This window comes from Nelumbo nucifera, chromosome 2 (genome assembly GCF_055504915.1).
Source record: "Nelumbo nucifera cultivar China Antique chromosome 2, China Antique-T2T, whole genome shotgun sequence".
NCBI lineage: Eukaryota > Viridiplantae > Streptophyta > Magnoliopsida > Proteales > Nelumbonaceae > Nelumbo > Nelumbo nucifera.
Window position 1 is genome coordinate 114,410,828 of NC_142650.1, and position 22,694 is coordinate 114,433,521.

A 22,694-nucleotide genomic window follows, 5' to 3' on the forward strand; every position below is an offset into this window, starting at 1 on the left:
ATAGCTGCAGCTCCTCCCCCTCCTCTTCCTTACTAATGGTATTACAGGTCTGGGAAAAAGAAAGGAAGAAACAAAGGGTGGGAAAAGGAAGACGGTAACAAGAGTATTCCCGTGGGGAGGTAAAAAGGAAGGATGGTGAGGCTGTCCTTCTTTAGTTCTTTAAAAGGTAATGATGTTCGTTTTTGTATTTTTCATTTATAATAATTAAAAAGAAAATAATAAATAAGTTTAAAAAATATAATAAAAATAGAAAGAGACGATAATCGGTCCCATCACCTCTCTTTTCGGTTCCCTTCGAGATCAAATTCATATATGAATATTTTCTGTGTAGGACAGTATCACTTGCGCAGTTTTATTCTGCGTATTTTCGTCTCTCTGCAATACACGAGGATCGACCGACGATAACGAAGTGATCAATATACGTGGTCTCTCAACCCCCCCCCCCCCCCCCCCCCCCCCCCCCCCCCCCCCCCGTTCTTCTAATGCCATACCACCATCTTCTAGGCAGGCTGCTAAAGCAGCAGCATCACCATCAATTTGTTTGCTGCTGCTGCTGCATCTGTTGACTCGAACTACAACTGTTGCTGACAGAGAACTCTGCAGCCTTGTGTTCAGTCGGGCAGTAGTATGCGTGCGTGTGGGGGCGGATTCCTTCTTTCCTTTTTACTGTTGGAGGTATGGTCAGTGTTGGACCTCTTGGTGTCGATTGAAGATCTTAGGTTTAACTCTTTCTCTCAATATGTTCCATTGGATTTTAAGAATGTAGATTCAGATCTATTTCAAACAGTTCATGTTCTTCTGCTCTAATCCGAGAATCCTTACATTTTTCATTTTTCTATTTAATTTTTTAAGTTTGATTTTGTTAATACTGGACAGTTCACGTGGAACTAACAGGGGTGGAGTTGAAAAAATAAGCGGGAGAAACAGTGATGCAACGTGGATGTAGATGTAAGTATGTAACATTTACCAAGAGTTCTCTCTTATTTTTAACTAGCTCCTGCCTCCTGTTGCAAAATATCCGGGTTCATTTTTCAGTTTTAAGCCATTTGGTGTAACGACAAACTAGGTATCTTCCTTACTTTTCCCTTCTCGAGATACGAAAAATATATTGTTTCTTTTACATTGGTCTGCCTATATTTTATGTCTTCGGTCTGTATCGTATAACGTCCTTCTCTTCTGGTGTATGAGTTTAAGATTGGTTTCTTTTCCTTCGGTTCTTACTACTTATTTTCCGGAGGTTTGGCATATGGCTGTAGTTCGGTTTAAGGATGCTTTTCTGGTGGAACGATTATTGTTTTTGTTTCCTACCTTTTGTTTTTCAAATTCTTTTAATTCATGGATTGCAAGGGTTCTATTTGTCATTTTTTTTCTGTGGAGGTGCTGTAAATTTCAAGGGCTATCATAGTTCCACTTTGCTTTTCTTATAATTTCGGTTACTTCGATCGATAAATCGAAACTAGGTGCCAGCTACTTTCTTTTATAGTGGTGTATTGGAAATTTGGAACTAGGTTGCAAGATGATAACGGCTGATTTTTCAGTTGGGTTTTTGGTTTTTGAGAGATTATATTCAGTCTTTATCCCTTTATTTAGTTTGGTTCTGCCTCAATTCTGGGCCTTCTGGTTTATGGTATAATTATTATATTTGGATTTTCATGTTCAGATACCGTTGGTTGTTGTAAACACATTAATCGATGGGTGTATTTATTTTCAATATCAATTTGGTTTTTAATGATTATTAGATTTTAGATTTGATTTTGTATATTCAAAATTATTATTATTCTTTTATGGTTTTTGACTGTAGAATTGAATGAATCCTTCAAGTCATCTTTTTATCCTCAGTATATGGGGCTTGACTACATTTGATTCTGAATTTGATTGTGGATCCTCAATAGACGTTGCATGCTCTGATTTTATACTTTTGAAGACCTTGAACAATACTTTTGATAGTTTAACATCATCTATCAGAAATTCTTCTTTATCTACTGCCATCTTGTTCTTTCACTTGGACTTGGGAAATTTTATGGAATTGTATCTTTCCTTGTGATTTTAATGATTGAACCTGCCCAGTTCATATCCTTATAAGCTTCTACTTTCATGTTGTCCATTCTTTTTTAACAACCCCTTACTAGGAATTAGACTTGGGTGAGTGCACGAATTGGCTAACAACTCCAATAACATATGCAGAATTAGGTCCAGTAAGAGATAAGTATATTAATTTTCCTAGTAATCTTTGAAAGATGCCAACATCATGAACAAGTTCACCTCCTTGATCATCCAAACTTATAAACTTGGTTTCATTGGTGTCTTTGCAGATTTTGGCCCAAGTTTTCTAGTTTCTTTAAGTAGATCATGGATATGCTTATGCTGCCTTATAGTAATTCCTTCCTCAAGCTCTTTAACCTAACAATTTCTTTAACTCTTTGATTTATTACATGCTATCCCTGGTAACCACTATCATCTACATCAGGAGGATTGTTGTTGATGTTCCCTTTTCTGATAAACACTGTGTTGATTTCCTTGACTTCTTTTAAGACCAATCTTCTACACTGCAAAAGTTTCAGTACTATTAGAAACATAAGAAAGAAAAAATAGCAATAAAAACCATTCAATTCTATTACTACTTTCAACTGCATACATGATGGTTGAAGGCCCTTAAGTAGGCGCCCACATCAGCACTATACTTAGAAAACATAAACAAGAGCTAAAGGCCCAACAAGAAAGCATAACAAGAAAGAACTAATAAGAAAGACACTAATGGGCTAGGGCCCATTTGGCTCAGTCTCTCTACACTCCCTCTCAAGCTGAGCATAGATATCCATCATGCCTAGCTTGCTTATATAGTGAACCAGCTTTCCTTTAGGAACACTTTTTGTCAAAACATCAGCCAACTGTTCTCTAGAAGCAACAAATGGTAGACAAACTTATCTTGAGGCAACTTTCTCTCATATAAAATGGTAGTCAACTTCAATGTGCTTAGTTCTGTCATGTTGAACAGGATTATGTGCAATGTTGATAGCAGCTTGGTTGTTACAATATAACATCATTGGCTTCTCACAGTTTATACCCAATTCATCTAAAAGTGATCTCAACCATAAAAGTTCAGAAGCTCCATGTGCCATTGCCTTGTACTCCGCTTCAGCTGAGGATCTTGCCATTATAGACTACTTCTTACTCCTCCATGATACAATGTTCCCTGCTACCATAACATAGTAACCTGAAGTGGACCTCCTATCATCAATACATCCGGCCCAGTCAGCATCAGTGTATGCTTCCAACTTCATGTGTTCATGCTTAGCAAACAAGATACCTTTTCCTGGAGTCCCTTTTAGATAATACAGAACTCTCTCAGCAGCTGCTAAACGTGTATCTCTGGGAGAATGCAAAAATTGGTTGATTACACTAACTGCATAGGAAATATCTGGCCGAGTCATGCAAAGGTATAATAACTTCCCGACCAGTCTCTATAACACTCCCTTATCAGGCAATAGTTCACCTTTAGTAGCTGACAACTTATGATTTAGGTCTATAAGAGTAGAAGCAGGTCGAGCCCCCAGTTTGCCAGTCTCTACAAGGAGATCAAGAACATACTTCCACTGAGAAATGAAGATACTATCCTTAGATTTGGCAACTTCAATTTCCCAAGAAATATCTGAGTTCTTCCAAGTCTTTAATTTCAAACTCAGTGTTAAGAAAGCTCTTGAGATGAACAACTTCCTGAGTATCATTACCGGTAACCACAATATCATCAACATGGACACTTAGAAGGGTCACTAAGGAATCTCTCCTCTTAACAAACAAAGTATGTTCCGACCAAGTCTGGGTGTACCCAAAAGCAACAAGAGCAGCCCAAAATCTGTCAAACTAGGCTCTAGGAGATTGCTTGAGGCCATAAAGAGACTTTTTCAGTTTATAGACCTTTCCTTGCATTTCCTTCCCATACACCCCTGGAGGTAAAGACATATAGACCTCTTTACATCAAAAAAGGTCCCCATTCAAAAACTGAAGGTAAAGACATCCGGCCCAAAATCTGTCCCCATTCAAAAAAGCATTCTTTACATCAAATTGATGAAGAGGCCAATCAAAAGCAGTAGCTAAAGATAGCAAAACTTGAATTGAAGTCATCTTGGCTACTGGGGCAAAAGTTTCTAAGTAGTCAATACCATACATCTAAGTATATCCTTTAGCAATTAAACAGGCCTTATATCTCTCAACAGTACCATCAGAGTGATACTTAATAGTGAACACCCACTTACAACCAACTGGTTCCTTTCCCTCAAGCAAATCCACAACTTCCCAGGTACTGTTCTTATGCAAAGCATTTGGCTCAGTCATCATAGCATCCCTCCATTCTAGTTTGGACAAGGCATCTGGGACAGATCTGGGAGTTGCATGTGTGGAAACAGAGGCAAGGAAGGAATAGTAGGAAGGGAAAGAAGGCTGTAGGATAGGTGTTTAGAAATGCAATGAGCTGTACATTTCTGTTTGCCTTTGCGAAGGGAAATAGGGAGATCAAGGTCAGGGAGGGTATCCGAAGTGGTAGAAGAGGGCTGACCTGTTACCTCAATAATGATGAGAGGAGCAAGAGACACATTTGAAGGCATTGAAACAACTTGCATGTCTCTGAATCTTTGTCTCTAGTACCACCTCTGGATAATAGGATGGGAAGGAAAAGTAGGGGGATGAGTAGGAGGAGGAGGGGGAGCAGGGATAGATGACTCGACTAGAGGAGACTCTATAGAAGATTCAATGGGAATTGGAGGAGGAACAAATGGTGACAATGCAAACAACTCCTTTGAATGCTCCCCCTCAAGAGAAGTACCGAAGAAAGGAACAGACTCTGCAAATGTGACATCTCTAGAAACAAAGCAAGTGCCGAATCGGATCAAAACAGCAATACCCCTTCTATGTGGAGGCATATCCCAAAAAGACACATTTGTGTGCTTTAGGCTCAAACTTATGTCTTTGATGACTGTGAACATGAACATAGCAAGTACACCCAAACACCCTGAGAGGAAGAGAGAAGAGATCCTCATTTGGGAAAAGCAAGCTAAAGGGAGTTTTAAACCCCAGAACTCGAGAAGGCATTCAGTTTATCAAGTATCTAGCTGTAAGGATAGCATCACCCCAAAACTTAATAGGAACATGGGAAACAAAAAGGAGGCTCCTCGCAACCTCAACCACATGTCTGTTCTTCCTTTCCGCCACTCATTTTGTTGAGGAGTGTAGGAACAGGAACTTTGATGAGTAACTCCAAAGGTATCAAAGTAGGAGGAAAGACTCTTCTCAAAATATTCCTTTGCATTATCAGATCAGAATATTTTGATCCGAGTGTTAAAATGGGTAAGTATAAGTTCATGAAATTTTTGTACAATATTTGGTACTTCATCCCGAGATTTTATAAGGTAGATCCAGGTGTAACAAGAGAAATCATCAATGAAAAGAATGAAATATTTGTAACCCCCCATAGCAGGTAAATAATATGCACCCCACACATCAGAGTGGACAATATGGATAGGAGAAACAAATCTTTTATTACTCACTGAAAAAGATTGTCTACGATGTTTTGCAAGTTCACATGACTCACAATGAATACTCGATAGGGATATTCCCTTAAATATTTCTGGAAACAAATGATTCAAAGCTGAAAAAGACAAATAATCAAATCTGAAATGACATATCATGACTCTATTAACTTACTCTAATAAAACAGACTCCAAAGTTACTCCACTAGGTAATCCAGGACTTTGATCAGAGACATCTAGCAAGTATATCCCATTCACCTTATGGCCACTCCCAATCGTCCTATAAAACTTCAAGTCATAAAAAACACAATAGGTAGGAAAGAAGGTTATGCTCCAACTCATTGATTTTGTTAAACTACTAACAGATAAAAGGTTAGTGCTATGTTTGGGAACATGAAGGACAGAGGATAATACAAGTGAGTTAGAGGCTTTAATATTCCCCTTGCTAGAGATGGGAGCAAAGACCCATCGGCAAGAGAAATCTTCTCTCTACCCAAGAGGAGCTGGTATGAACAAAAAAGGTTGGGTATGCTAGTCATATGGTCTGATGCACCAGAATCTATGATCCAAGGAATTCTACGATTACCTGAGGCTGTAGCATGATTTGTAGAAGCACGAATACCTGAATGGACAAAAGCGGATGTAGAGGGGGTGCCTGAGGAGGAAGATGCAACAGTAGACTCCAAGTGGTTTATCAACTTCCCATATCTCTCAAATTCTGCCTTCACTGTTGCCAGTTGTTCCACAACAGATTTTTCTTCACATTCAGATACTATAGCAACATTTGTATTCTTGGGCTTTCCTGACTGACCACCCTTCTTAAAGTTGTTGTTTCAAAACCTCTCAAGAAGAAGACCTGGGTGAAGCTTCCAACAAGAATCCTTAGTATGTTTCGGCTTCTTGTAGTATTCACATATCACCTCTTTTTTTCATTTAGCCCCTATGGTTTTACTCCAGCATGTGCAAAATGTTCCGGAGGAGGTGGGGTTTGTAGCTGTACCTCTTCACTGCTCACCATAGAGTATGCCTGAGCAAGTGACACTTCATCCTTGGCTAGAATATTCTGCCTTGTAATATCAAATTTAGGATTGAGTCCTGTAAGGAACCCAAACACCCTGTTTCTTTCCACAAATTTCTTGGAAGTTTCTGCATCTTTAGTGCTTTCCCATACAAATGCTTCCAGTGACTATGACTTCAACATCGAATAGTAGACAACCACACTATTCTCCCCCAGTTTTAAAATTTTCAGATCATTCCTCAGTTTGTAGGCCCTTGCAACATTTAATTTCTGAGAGTATGTCTTTGTCACACTACCCCAAATCTCCTTGGCTGAAGTCATCCATAGATAGTGTTGACTTATGTGGGGCTGCATAGAATTTACCAACCACCAATAACTGTGTAATTATCCTACATCCATTTCTCATATGTAGGATCAATCTCATCCGGCATCACCTTACTACCCGTTAGGAACCCTTGTTTACCTCTACTACAGGCATGGATCTTAATAGTTTGTGCCCAAGCAAGGTAATTTGTTCTGTCAAGTTTAAGTGAAGTCATTCCTATCAGAATGGAATCTACGGGACCAACCCCCGATGTTGGGATTTACTTAGCCTCACTTCTAGATTGCTCCATCAATCAAACGAAAATAAAAAAACAATGTTTTCAACCTTTATAGACCTAACTAAGGCCAATCAAGCACTCAAAAGTCCCAAAACTAGGGTTTCACTATACCTGGCCTCTGAGGAGAAAGAGAGAAGAGGTAGCTGCTCAAACCAGAGCTATTCAAACCACTTCCAATAGCAACTGCCCATTTTTGGAGATAAAAAGGAACCCTCCAAGCCTAGAGCGCCACATCCAAACAACCTCTTCAACTCGTAACTGGAAATTATCTAGTTGGCTAGGGTTTTGGGAAAAAATCTGCACCCACTTTCTTGGCAATTTGGCCAGATTCTGACTCTCCAAATCCTCTACCAACTAGGCAAACAAGATCTCTGAATAATCAGCAGTTTATCTCTCCATACACCTTTTGATTAGAAGAAAAGTGTATGGGAAAAAAAAGAAAAAAAGGGAAAAACGGAAGGGAGACCCACTTTGATACCAAGATGTGATTCAAACCAATAAAATTAGCAGAATATTTTAGATTAAAGCAAAAGAAAGTAAGGAAGAAGGAGACAACAAGAAAAAGAAGGAAGATTGGAGAAGAAAGGAGAAAGAAAGGAGGAGTTCGATAATCTCCTCTTTCCCCCACTAATCTTTTAATAAACTTACTTAAGTTACATAATTTACAAGATTGCCCTTAAGTAGGCGTCCATGTCAGCACTATACTTAGAAAACATAAACAAGAGCTAAAGGCCTATAAAGAAAAGGCCCAATAAGAAAACATAACAAGAAAGAACTAATAAGAAAGACACTAATGGTGGTAGCCCTTTCCGTGGTAGCTTTCACTTGGCTCTAGGTAGCCCTTCTCCAAGGTAGCCCTCTTTGTGATTCAAACTTGAAACATGGTGGTAGGCTCTAATAACAAATGTTTTGTGCTTTGACCAATACGCCAAAAGCCTTAAGACTGATGGAGCACATCAAGCCAAGAACTTTAACATTTAGGACTGTTAACGACTCCATGTGCAATAGATTGGTACTTAGTATCAGCACTTGACCAGGCCTCCAAAAAAAGTACAATACTTAGAGGTTGATCTTCTATCACATATGGAGTTGATCCAATCTGCATCTGTATAAGCTTCAATCTTCAAGTATTCAAATACTTTAGAACCCTTTCTAGAGTCTCAACATGTGCCCCTCCTTGGGTGCTTCTTCAAATACTTTAGAACCCTTTTTTCTACCTCAACATGTGCAGTTTTTGGAGTATGCACATGTTGACTAAGAACACCTCATAGATAAATAAAACAGGCATCCAACAAGTCTTAGTCACTATCTCATATCAGTAACTATCTCTCTTCACTATAAACCAAATTGTGATTGAGCTCAATGGGACTGTTAGCTGGTTTACACCCAAGCTTGCCTTCTTCTTGTAGGATATCTAGGATATACTTCCTTTGGAAAATGAAAATTCCTTTCTTTGAGTGAGCAACTTCAATCCCAAGGAAGTACTCTAGAGGACCCTGATCTTCTACATCAAACTAATAAGCAAGAAACCACTTCAGCCTCTGAATCATTGCCTCCTAGTCACTGGTAATGACAATATCATCTAAGGTGATTTTCTAGGTTTATTGGTGACATATAATTGCGCTTCAGGAGTTAGAGAGAAGAAACTATGGTTGTCAATTCCAATTAGAGAGTATTGTGAAATTTAACAAGGATTTTACCTGCTGAAATAAGTACTTGAATCAGTTATATCTCATGTTCACTTTGAATGCTTTATAGTTTATTATTTGTTGTTTGCTTGTTCTATTTACAAATTGATTGGAATAGATTTATGGTAGTAACTGAACAGAAAATTTCATCCATAATTTTTAATCCACTATGAATTATAAACATTAGGTACCAAATGACATGTTAATATACTTATCTGGTTATTACCCAATTTAGGTGCTCAAGAGGCATTAGTGAGGGAGTCATGATGGAGAGCCCGATTCCACTGGGGATCCTCCTGATAAACCTTTTTTTTTTTTTTGCTTTGGTTTTATCTTCTTCTTCATCTTCGATTCCTTTCCTTTTGGTGGAGATATATTTTGGAGTGCTTTGAGAATGAAAGAGAGTTTTTGTGACTTTGGCTTTGAGTGATCATTATGATCAAGGATTTTATTTAGAATGTTGAAATGGATGCCTGGGATGAGTTGAAAACAGCCCTCTTGAAGTATAGAACTGCTTGAGATTAGATGCAAAACCAGAAAAAGAACAAGAGAAGATTAAGAAGTTGAGAGAGAGAGAGCTGGCGGCAATGAGTGAGTTAGAGAAGAGAGGTTCGAACTAAACCTCCCTCTAACACTCTAAATCATTTTATTAAGTTAATCTTTGAAATATTACAGAGAGGCCCTTAGATGGGCAAGAAATTACAAAAAACAGAGTATATAAGAGTATGGGCCCAGAATAAGGCCCATTACAGATAAAAACATAAACATAACATAGAATGACAGCCTATGGGCCATTCGGCCCATCTCCTCTACAGGATGGAACTTAGTTGGGAGCCATCCAATGATTTAAAAGGCACACTTAGGTTCACAAGCAAGGTACATTTCATGCAGTGTGCCATGCCTACGCTGAGGCACAACCCATTTAAAAAGGCAATGGCTGGTGTGCATAGGCATGTGTTGGTGCGCCTTGTGCCTCAACCTAACCATAGTTAAGTTTTACACTTTTTGTGACTCTTATTCATAAAGATAAAAATCCTGAACTTTTTTTTTTGACTTAAGACCAATTAGTCTTTGGAAATTACTGTTATAATTTTTTTGAGTAAAGGTAAGGTAATTTCATTAAAGATGAGATAATAGTACAAGAGGATCCCCCCAAAAAGACTTTGGGGAAAGCTCAAACAGATCATACAACATTACAAATTCCACAGATTATCAAAGGACAATCTATTCACCAGATGAGAGACCCAAAACCCCTTTACAGCTGAGATCCAAGAAAGCAATTTTCCAAATGTAAATGCAATCATATCTTCTGGCTTTGGACAGATTTTGAAAAGTCTTTTATTTCTTTCTGCCCCAGTAGTGCTGATTACAGCCGCTGGAATGGACCTCCACAGACTTTTTGCTAGCTTTGACAGACCTTGCAGCTTCCAACATCTCAGCAGCTCCTTTACAGACCTAGGCATGACCCAGTCAAGATCCAGGGCAGAAAAGTAGTTATTCCAGATCTTAGCCGAGATAGGACAGTGAAGAAATAGGTGATTACTATCCTCCAAATCTTGGCCGCAAAGCACACATAGCAAATCTTGAAGCTGAAGCCCTCTTTTTGAGAGATGGACCTTGGTTAAGCACCTTTCTAGAGTTGAAGCCCAAACCAAAGCATTAATCTTTGAAGGAGAGATTGGGTTCCAGATTATAGAAGCAGACATCTCTTCCAGGGTGTTATCAGATAAGTAATGGGCAAAGGATTTGACTGAGAACTGGCCACCTGAACTCCAGTTCCAAGTCCAGCTATCCTCAGATTGCATGTTCAGCTGATGAAGGGCTAGCAGCTCAAGTAGCTCCGAAAACTTCTCAATCTCCCACTCCTGAAAATATCTTCTAGACAGAGGACACCATACCACTGAGTTGTCAATCAATTCATAGCATTCAGATATAGTTGCTTCTTGAGACTCAGCTATAAGGAATAGCTGCAGGAACAGAATTGAGAGAGTAGAGCTGCCACTCCAAGGGTCGTTCCAAAAAGCTAGCCTATCACCTTTTCCCAGCTTAGGACTCAGTCCTTCGCTGAAAATAGGAAAGATTTCCATAATTTTCTTCCAAACTGAGCAACCCAAAGACATGAAAGAAGAGGTGGTAACCCAATTTCCTCTATCTGTATTATATTTGGCTGCAACTAACTTCCTCCACCAATTGTCCCTTTCCATACCAAATCTCCAAATCCATTTCCCTAAAAGAGCAGTATTGAAGTGTCTAATTCCTACCAAATCTCCAAATCCATTTCCCTTCCTTCAACTTCATCAATCCCCAAACCTGGACTCATTTCTATAATCAAGTTGAGGTAGACTGAGAGAAACAATACACCTAATACCCAATGAAAAGGCATAAAATGATTGTGCACCTGCATGTGATAGTAGCTGAAAATTATGAATGTAGTTCAGTTCAACATGCAATCTAACCAACTAGAAATATATAAACTGATTCATCTCTACAAGAAAAGGAATAAAATAAAACCAGTTACATGCCTGGAGAAGAAAGAAAAAAAGAAGCCTATGCTTCCTAGATCCCTGGATTTGTGTTAATTTGCAAAGTCAGAATATTACCATCAAACATAATCATCAAAAATCCAGATCTGCATTTCTCATCCTATGCATACCTCTCAGCACTATTTATGAAATGTAAAGAATGCACTTTTCATCCCTTAACTAGGCAGCCTTACTAGTTCCCATTTGGCAAAGTTTTAGAACATGAACAGAAGGTAATAATGTAACCTTTGATATTTTTATCAATAGATATCTAGCAAAATCTTTGATTCTAAAAGCCAATTACATCAGTCACCAACAAGAACAACTGGACATACTATATGATCTATATGATGTCAATTTTAATTCTATGATATCTAGGATCTATTCACATAATGTTACTGAAGAATTAAATTCTCTATTTGATCAGGGATAACAACTATATTCTTGAGCATGCAAGAGATGTTTGGGCTGCCTTTATAAGTCTCAATTTTTTCTCAGCGGCATGTTTTGGGCCAAAAATCTTTTCCAATTTCTACTAGTCTTGTTTTTTCTGATAAAGAATTTGCTGGCAGTTCAAATCATTTATCCTAGAACCTTCATATACCTATATCCATATGTGTGTGTGTGTATGCAATTGATAGGTCAAGCCCTACGAAAGGTGACTTCATAAATGAAAAATGAAGTCCCAATAAATTTTTATGCTCATCAAAGATAATGCAATTGATGTGATGGCTATAATTACTCGTCTGGTCAAAACTTTAGCCCATGAGATCCATAATGAATATTAGTTACTTATTGAATCCATACTTCTCTCATTCTTTGCAGGTATTTCCTATTTCGGTGAGTTAGTCACAGTCAAGCAGAACAGTCCCATATATAATTTGGTGAGTCGGTCCTTGAAATTGTTTCCAATTTCTGTCATAAGTCATCTGAAACTTTGCAGTGATGGTGACATTCGTCCCCTAAAACTGACACTGGCCAGTATTAACTCTTTTAATGTATTTCATGAGTTTACCCAAGCTATGCCTTAGTTGTCTTTGGTTCTCACATATAAGATCAACAGTAAAAATCTCTAGAAAACAACTAAGCTATTGTGTTTACTGTCAGTTAATCTAACTACTTTGTCTACTCCTATTCTATCTCTTTTTTGTAGGAGTTGGTTAGTGAGTTTCAGAACACAACTAATGAAGGTATGCAGCATTGAGATTTACAACCTTTTACTCTTCTATTTTTTTTTCTGTTTTTCTATCTTGTCAAGACTGCTGGAACAGACCAACAGAAGGCAGTTAGTCAGTTTTACAAGAGGAGGCCACATCAGCTCAACTAACCAGCCACTTGTAATAACTGCCATCCACTTGTAACAACTGCCATCCAATTGGATTGTCAAGACTGTTGGAACAGACCAACAGAAGGCAGTTAGTCAGTTTTACAAGAGGAGGCCACATCAGCTCAACTAACTAGCCACTTGTAATAACTGCCATCCACTTGTAACAGCTGTAACAGTCAAGATTGTAACACTATAAGTAGTAGAGCAGGAAAGGAATAGAGAGGACGCTTTTAGCATTAAACTCTCTCTCTCTCTCTCCTTCTAAGAATTCAGGAGGTTGGCCCCTCGAAGAGCCCTGAGTTAGGCAGGTTCCTAACAATTTGGTATCAGAGCCAGCATGACCAACACAAGAAACACATCAGTAGACACCCGAGTGGATCAGATGGAGGTAGAGATCCATCGAATGTCTTCAGATCTCAAAGAAATGAAGGAAAGCTTCACTGCTCTCCTCCATCGACTGGAGCAGGGGGCAACAAACATTGACAGAGGAAGCCCCGAAGAGCGTAGCAATGAAAACAATCGCAGAACAGGGGTGACAACACGAATAGCCAAAATCGACTTCCCCATATTCTCAGGCAGCGACCCAACCCCCTGGATTCTCAGAGCAGAAAGGTATTTCGATTACCATGAAACATCGGGACAGGATAGGGTAGCTCTGACTTTTGCGCATCTTGAAGGGGAAGCTATCCTCTGGTTTCAATGGTACCGAAGGGGCAGAAATCGACTTCCCTAGTTGACGGTTTAGCTAAACAAGGGGCAGAAAGGGATTCACTGTTTTGGGCTAAGCTGTAACTATAGTGTGTTTTCTTTCTTTTTTTCCTTTTCTTGTGGTTCTTTGTTGCTCTTGGAAGATAAGCGTGTTTGTCTTCCTATTGTAAATCTTCTATTGATGAGTTAATGAAAGTGTTATTGATCAAAAAAAAAAGGGGGGGGGGCACCCCCGTCAAACCTGGGCAGACTTCACAGACGCCATGACTGTTCGTTTTGGATCATCTGGGTTCGAAGATCTTGATGAAAATTTGGCAAAGTTGCGGCAGGTGGGATCAGTAAAAGAATACCAGATGGAGTTCGAAAGGCTAGCCGTGAGAGTCCAAGGGTGGACGGAGAAGGCATTGGTGGGAAGCTTTGTCGGCGGCCTAAAAAAAGAACTACGACTGGAAGTGAAAGCGATGCAGCCCACTTCGGTCATCAATGCGGCAGCACTAGCAAGATTGTATGAGGACAAGTTCAGTCAAGCAAGAAAGGTGCAGCGACCATGGGGTCCAGAAGCAAGAAGGGAGCAAGAAAGGACGACAGCACCAGACAAGGAGGAAGGAGTACTGGGCCCAGGCCCACTGGTTCCTTTCAAACGGCTGGCTTGGGCAGAGATGCAAGCCCGTAGAGACAAAGGTCTCTGTTACAACTGCAAAGAGAAATTTGGGCCGGGTCATCACTGTAAGAAACAACAAGTGTTTCTCCTCCAAACAGATGCCGAAGAGGAAGACGACATCCCCGGGTGTGGAGAATCTAACCCAGGGTGGGAAATACAATCCAATGGCACGCCTGAAATATCCTTACAAGCCCTTACGGGACTTGCGTTCCCTCAAACAATGAGAATTGCAGGGCTGATTCTAGGACGCCAAGTGTCAATTCTCATAGACAGTGGCAGCTCCCTTAACTTCATAACTCAAGTCTTGGTGGATAAAATGGGACTTCCGGTGCAACCAACAATGACCTTTACGGTTCATGTGGCCAACGGTAACAGCCTATCTTGCAATAGCATTTGCATGGGCCTACCACTAAAGATTTAGGGTCATTAGTTTGCGGTGGACCTATATCCTCTCCATCTCAGTGGAGCAGACGTGGTGCTAGGCATTTAATGGTTAAGGCAGCTAGGACCCGTGGTCTGTGACTGGATCCCTCTCACCATGGACTTCACATCAGGAAACTCTACAGTCCATCTACAAGGGGCAGACATGCAAGGGCCCAAGGCCCATCAGTCTTGCAACATTGACAAAGCAAAGAGGAGACCCAAATCAGCCCATATTCATGCAAATGGACTCAAATTTTCCTACTTAGATCTGCAATCAAATTTTCCTACATTAGACTTTGAGGGCAAGGTCACTCTAAAGGAAGGGGGGATTGTCAAGACTGTTGGAACAGACCAACAGAAGGCAGTTAGTCAGTTTTACAAGAGGAGGCCACATTAGCTCAACTAACCAGCCACTTGTAATAATTGCCATCCACTTGTAACAACTTCCATCCAATTGGATTGTCAAGACTGTTGGAACAGACCAACAGAAGGCAGTTAGTCAGTTTTACAAGAGGAGGCCACATCAGCTCAACTAACCAGCCACTTGTAACAACTGCCATCCACTTGTAACAGCTGTAACAGTCAAGATTGTAACACTACAAGTAGTAGAGCAGAAAAGGAATAGAGGAGGACTCTTTCAGCATTAAACTCTCTCTCTCTCTCTCTCTCCTTCCCAAGAATTCAGGAGGTTGGCCCCTCGAAGAGCCCTGAGTTAGGTAGGTTCCTAACAATTTGGTATCAGAGCCAGCATGACCAACACAAGAAACACATCAGTAGACACCCGAGTGGATCAGAATGGAAGTCGAGATCCATCGAATGTCTTCAGATCTCAAAGAAGCAGATTTCACATAAGATGACTAAAACTTTTAAACACTTTCCAACTCACACATAGATGAAACAACTTTAGAGCTAAGAAAAACTTGTATAAAATCGTCCACAAATAGTCTTTTATTTTGTTGATATATTGCAAGTTTGACATGAATTTATGAGGACAAATTGACTTCTAATACAAGACCTACGAAAAAAATTGAAATACCAGATGCTTAAAAATTGAAGAAACCCTTAAAAATAGGGATCTGACTAAACTTAAGTACAACTTGGGTGGGCTCAGGTTGATAATTTGGTAAAATTAGAGTGGGCCTGACCTAAAAGCCCTAACTTGCAACAGTGTAAAAGTTTCAATTTGGGTACCTTTCTTGCACCCCCTAATTGGATTGGCTGAACTAAAACCAACAGAAACTAGGCAGGTCAGTCTACCAGGTAGGACTGTTAGTATTGTACTTGGTGGATTGATGTTTGTTCGTTTTTTGATTTAGGGATCTTTCTTTTAGAAAGTCAAAGGAGAGAATAGTTGCTCATTTGGCAAACTTTGCTTATGATCCTTATAACTATACCTCATTGAAAGTTTTCTTAGAATATAGCATCTTTAATAGTTACATCACTGTTCTGTCAAAGGTGTGATTATAGGCTTAAATTCCCATTTTTCATTTTTGGTGCTAACTAGACTTGGAAAGATTCTTGCTTGTGGTTATCTTTGTTGTTCTCAAAGTGATACTTATTGGTTATCTTTGTTAAATGTTGGTTCCATTTAGTTTCATTTCAGAAATTGTAGGAGACATCCAGCTTTATACAAACTTTGGTGGTTAAACATAACCATGTCAAGCTACTACATCTCCAAACTGAAATATAAAATGGACTTATCCCAGACAAATCATAAGATGGTAATCTTTTCTTTACCAAAGAAGAGTTGCTCTGCATATGAGAAGAAATTACTTAATTCACATTCACAGAAAGAAGGGGGTTTGATCTGGTTTAAGATCAGCCAAAGGCAAAATTTTGTTGTTATTTTTCATGACTGGTATTGTGAAGTTGAAACCTTTTAAGTTAAAGAGTTGTGAAAAAGGCTTATTCTGGAAATGTGACATGGGTTTTTAAATCTTTCCTATGACAAAAGGGTGTTAGGCCCCCAAGCAGCTTCCCAATTGGGATATTCCTGGCTTATTTAGATTTACTGTAAAGCACCTGAGTGGGAGCCCTTTCCCCTAGTTATGCAATAAATCATGAATAGAAAATCAATTACTGTCAAGGTTTTTAAGACCCCTCCTACTCCATCACAAAGAATGAGAAAATATTATGGAGATAGATGAATAAGAAAAAGATGTGACTAATACAGTTCAGGTTTTTGGCTGGTGTGACTAACATTTAATACTGTGGAGCTAATTACCCCTTATTTTTTATGGATTAAGAACCTTCTTTGTTTGAGTTCTTTAGCTTAAGTTTTTTCATATATGCTTTGATCTTTTGATTGGTGGGGTAATGGGCCTAATGGCTATTTATTTCTTTTTTGCTTGGTGCAGATAAGATTCATTGGTAATACAGATCTGTCTGGAATTGGTCACCATATTGCACAACTTGGATCTAAGTTGGCTTCAACACTCGTTATAGACTTATAGTGATCTCCAAAGTTAGCTGCTTAGGTTTTGAGAACCTCTGCTCTCTCTCTCTCTCTCTCTCTCTCTCTCTTATATATATAGAACAGTCTCGTAGCTGTCATATTTAACTTTTTTCCTGCCATTTCTACATTCCTACACATATTGGAATGTGGGTGGGTACATATACAAAAGATTGCCATCTCTCATAATCTTGAATTAGTCTCCAATAAAACTTGTGTGAAATCATTTGATGATAAAAGCATCTCTCCATAGTTTTTATTTCATCAATCAATACTATGATCAAAAAACAAGATACACAATGGAACCTCCTCCTACACATGCTTAGTCAATTAATCCACAATTATTACAAACAAATATGGGTCGAAGGCTGACCCTTGATGAATTCTAATTGCAACTGGTATTTTTGATGTCTGTTAAAGATTTTTCATAATTGTTAATGCACAAATTAATCATAATACAAATCAAAAGGAATGAAGAGAATTATTAAATGCTTACTTCTAATGATTGTTATGGTCAAATTAAAAAATATCTTTGAAAGAAGGCTGCATAAGAGTTCTTTGATTAAAGTTCCTTGCCTGTCCATTGGTTACTGATCCTATTGATCATTTTATAACTCCTTCCAAAAATCAGTAGCTAGAAAAAGGGATGGAGAAGGAGGCTGCAAACCATAGGCCAGTTGCAAGATGGAGAAGGGACCTGGCTTTCGAGGCAAAGAAGTTCGTTTTTGAGGAGTGTAGAAACAAGGCCAGGTCTGCCTGAAGATCAGGGAGGAGAAAAAAAAAACCACCATTTTTCTCTTCAGGGACGCATTGATCTGGGTGAAAGGCTTTTATGGATGGAGCATTGCATGGAAAAAAAGAGAACGGATGGAAGGACCATTTGAAGATTGAGAGGAAGATGTTTATAGCTGAACTAAGAAATAATAAAAAGGGTTGGTTTATAATGGTGACATAATGCTTCAGAGAAGACGAGGAAGATGGTATGCATTCCAGAAGGGTTTAAAAAGTCAGGATGGAGGCTTTTTGTGGAGAAGTTGCAGGAGTAATTAAATGATTACTTATTTAAGTAATTCAATTGTTGAAATTTACTAACATATGTGCTATTTTAATGATACAAATTCAAATTACTGAAATTATTGTAATTATGCTATTGAAAATAATAAACTTATATTAATGAAAATATTTTAATTATTGAAATTACTGAAATTACTAAAATAATTATTGATTAATGAAATAAATTACTCAAATTTATGAAAACTTTTATTAGTGAAATAATAATTATTAATAATTAGTAGTAAATAAATTCTGAACTTATTAATCATTGAACATATAAATCACATAATTTTCCAATGAAAAAATATTTAAACATTAGTAATAATTAATGGCAAATTACTAATTAAAAAGGGTGAAAATGCAAAAAATACTGAAAATTATTTTTAAATAACTGTAATTTGTGGAAAATTTATTTAAAATGTTGAAAAGTATTGAAAATATTGAAATGCCGAAAATACAAAATATTTATAAAAAAATAATTGTATTAGAAAATACTAAAAAGGCAAAAAAAAGCAAATTTATATTAAAAAATACTAAGAATGCAAAATAATTTTAAAAAAGAATTGAAAATTGTTAAATAATACTGAAAGGCATGAAGAAGTAAATTGATTTTTGCTAAAATTAATTTTCCAATGTCTAACAATCAATATATCCTTCTGATTTGTTTTACCAAAAAAAAATATAACACTAGCAAATAATATGGAAAAATGACTATTTTATTATGTAATTATCAATAATTTATGATTTTTTTACAAATAGTTAATATGATTAGTCCAAAATAATTAATTATTTTTGTAGTAAATTGTAAAAATAAAAAAACAATTATTTTAAACAACATTGAATTCCATATAATAGTTGTTAGTCTTTGTTCTTTCACTTTCATCTGAGAAATCCCATCCATCCTACGTGTCCATGCTAGTAAATTGTTAAAATTTATTTATATGAATTGATTAGGATTTAGGGTTTTGGGTTTCGTGTTTTGTTTCAAGTTATAGGTATCGCATTTTGGGTTTTGAGTTTCGGGTTTGAGGTTTGGAGTTTAGGGGTTTAGGGTTTAGGTTGTCAGAAATGGTCTGGGCCGTTGGGTTAATGGGCGGCCAGAAGGTGTCAGGATGCTTGGTGGGTCAGTGTCAATAGGAGGGTGTGGGTTTGGTGGCCATGGAACACTTCCGCACCTATTGGAGTGGCCATTGTGTGGTTTTGCCATTTCTGATACGTTGTCTTAGAGGGCGGCGCGGGAGTAGATGGGTGGCGGTACCACCTCCATGGAGTGGGGTGAGGTCCCCTAGACGTTCCTGTGGGAGGCAGAGATGCCCCGGGCTCACGGGAAAGCCCGACGGTGGGAAATGGTGCTTTTGTAGAACCACCATTCTCCACTGTTGGTTTGGGCCGTTGGGCAGCCGAAAGGTGTCGGGATGCTTGATGGGTCAATGGAAATAGGAGGGTGTGGGTTTGGTAGCCACGGAACACCTCCGCACCTGTCGGAGAGGCCAGTGTGTGGTTTTGCCATTTCTAACACGTTGTCCCGAAGGGGGGCGGGGAATGGACAGGTGGCGGTACCACATCCACAGAGTGGAGTGAGGTCCCTTGGACGTCCCCACGAGAGGCGAAGACGCTCGGTCTCATAGGAAGCCCTAAGGTGGGAAAAAGTACTTTTGCAGAACCACCATTTCCCACCATCGGTATGGGTCATTATGCTGATGGGCAGCCAGAAGGTGTCTGGATGCTTGGTGGGCTAGTGGCAATAGTAGGGTGTGGGTTTGGTGGCCATGTGATACCTCTACACCTGTCGAAAACACGACCTAGTGACAAAGGCCGTCAATTGACACTTGAATGACAAAAGCGCCACTAATTGCATTAGATGAAAGCACCTGAAACACAACCATTTTTATAAGTTGTCCATTAACACTTGAAAGAGATAAATGCATGTAGTTTCATTCGAAAACCAGGTCAAACTAATAACACAAGTGCATGTCGAAAACCAGGTATGGTTCTTATGCAAAGCATCTAGTTCAACCATCATAGCATCCCTCCATTCAGGTTTAGATAAGGCTTCTGGTACGGACCTGGGTATCACATGGGAAGAAACAAAAGCAAGAAAAGAGTAGTAGGAAGGAGAGATGGTTGTAAGACAGGTGTTTGGAGATACAATGGGCTGTACACTTCCGCTTGCCCTTGCGGAGAGCAATATGAAGGTCAAGGTCTGGGAAAGATGTAGATGGATCAGAAGAAGGCTGACCTGTTACCTCAGTAATGATGGGAGGAGCAAGAGGCTCTTCTGTAGGAGTGGAAACAACATGCCCATGTCTGAATCTGTGCCTTTGATACCACCTTTGGAGAACAGAATGAGGAGGAATTATAGGAGAATAAGGTGGAGGAGGAGGAGGAAGAGGAGGAATATCGGAGGTAGGTCCAGTGGGAGAAGTAGACACTTCATGATAAGACTCAAGAGGAATGGGAAGAGGAACAACTAGAGACATAGCAAAGGGCTCTTCAAATTTCTCCCCCTCAGGAGAAATGCTAAAGAAAGGAGTCAACTAAGCAAATGTGACATCCCGAGATACAAAGTAGGTGCCACTAACTGGATCAAAATAGCAATATCCCTTATGTGTGGAAGCATATCCCAGAAAAACACATTTACGAGCCTTAGGTTCAAATTTGTGCCTTTGATGACTATGAACGTGCACATAGCAAGTGCACCAAAAAACGCGAAGAGGAAGAGAAAAAATATCCTCATCCGGGAAGATAAGGATAAAGGGGGTTTTGAAGTTAAGGACTTGGGAGGGAATACGGTTGATAAAAAAAGTAGCAGTAAGAACAACATCTCCCCAAAATTTTAAAGGAACATGGGATGCAAACAGGAGGGATCTGGCAACTTCAACCACATGTCTGTTCTTCCTTTGCGCCACCTCGTTCTGTTGTGGAGTGTAGGAACAAGAAATTTGATGAATAACCCCAAAAGTTTCAAGATAGGCGGAGAGGGTTTTCTCAAAATACTCCTTAGCATTATCAGAACGGAATATTTTGATCTGAGTGTTAAACTGGGTGAGGATGAGTTCATGAAATTTTTACACAATAGCTGGTACTTCATCCCTAGATTAAATGAGATAAATCTAAGTGTAACGAGAGTAGTCATCAATAAAAAGGATAAAGTACCTATAACCCCCCATAGTTGGCAAATGATATGGCCCCCACACATCAAAGTGAACAATATGAAAAGGAGAAACAAATCTTTTATTGCTTACTGAATAATAATGTCTACAATGTTTTGCCACTTCACACGACTCACAATGAAGACTCGATAAAGACACTCCCTTAAATATATCTGGAAACAAATGACTCAAAGCAGAAAAAGACAAATGACCAAACCGAAAGTGATATAACAAGACTTTGTTAACAAACTCTGACAAAACTGACTCTAAGGCAACTCCATGAGGTGGTCCAAAAGCTCTATCCGGTGTGTCCAACAAGTATATTTCATTTGCCTCATGGCCACTTCCAATCATCCTCTTTGATTACGGGTCCTGAAAAACAAAATGAGTGCTAAAAAAGGTTATCCTACAATTCATGGATTTAGTTAAGATTCTAACAGATAAAATGTTTGTGTTAAGTTTGGGGACATTAATGACAGAGGATAAATAAAGGGTGTCAGAGGTCTTTATATCCCCTTTACCAGAGATGGGAGCTGTTAGACAGTGTATGCCCTTAGCTCCAATCGAAATGATGTACCTTATGACATTTAATGTAAATGAATAAAGTACATATTTGGTTTATGTTATTATGGTGTGTTTCTGTGTAATACCCTTAAATTGGACACATATGAGACTCGTGTTAGTTTAGAATGTTCACAGCTGTTAGATAGATCTAGGGAGATTTATCCTGATAAGACTAATACTGATGTGCCACCAAGTTGGTTGGGGTATGCTGTCTCAGCTGTCAGGGTTTCAGTGTAGGTTTACTTGAAACCCTGAACCAGAGCAGAATTCCAGTATTTCCCTGGACCTTGGTGATTAGTGGGCAAAACTGAAATTTTACACCTGACCCCTACACTCGATTATGATACTGCACTAGGTGTCGGATTGGGCTGTCTTTGATATGCAAATCAGTGAGATCCTTAGAGGGGGTCAAAACCTAGGTATGTTGGGACAGTCCGAGAATTCATCTGAGTGGGTGATCATAGTGACATGATGAGCCCATTTGTCGGACAAAGGTAATGTTCGGGGATGCACTATCTCTAATGGAAACCAAAGCTGCCGGCAGCCGATTTCAATCGTTGAAATTTGTTTTTGCAAAATATATTTATATAAAGATATATATTATGGTTTCAAAATGTTTGCAAAAGGTTTTAATTCCCGGGATCCATGTGAGTAGAGAGTGTAGCACTGTTCCTTGCATCTAAGGGAGATGTCTTCTCTTGTCGGGCAGTGTTTGATCATTATGGGCTGAGAGGTTAAGTGTAAGACCATTGAGGGTAATCCCTGATGGGCTAATCTTGCATCTGCCCACAGTCCCTAGGTTTTTATAAGGTGGCTTGGCCGATGGACCACTTAGTGTAAGTGTTGGTTCCATTAAGAGCCCATGGTGATGGGCTCAGGGGTTCACTGCCCATAATAGTGAATTCGGCCAGGCCTTGTAACAGAGGCTAGGTGTAGATCAACCCATGTGGCTGATGTGTAGATCAATGTTTGGTTCCCACGCCATACAAGGAAACCCAACTG

The 22,694-nt window shown here is 39.0% G+C and overlaps 1 long non-coding RNA gene across 9 annotated transcripts; it reads left to right on the forward strand.

The window, feature by feature from the left end:
- Positions 1-26: 26 nt before the first annotated feature.
- LOC104611199 (uncharacterized) lies at positions 27-17,162 on the forward strand. 9 transcript variants are annotated; one of them, XR_016082762.1, is made up of 6 exons: positions 27-166; positions 332-675; positions 877-948; positions 12,178-12,236; positions 12,506-12,542; positions 16,829-17,162. It is a non-coding gene; the product is annotated as an uncharacterized LOC104611199 (long non-coding RNA). The 9 variants fall into 9 exon arrangements; XR_002023443.2 differs by having other exon boundaries at positions 29-166; positions 337-719; XR_016082761.1 differs by having other exon boundaries at positions 29-166; positions 337-675.
- Positions 17,163-22,694: the final 5,532 nt, after the last annotated feature.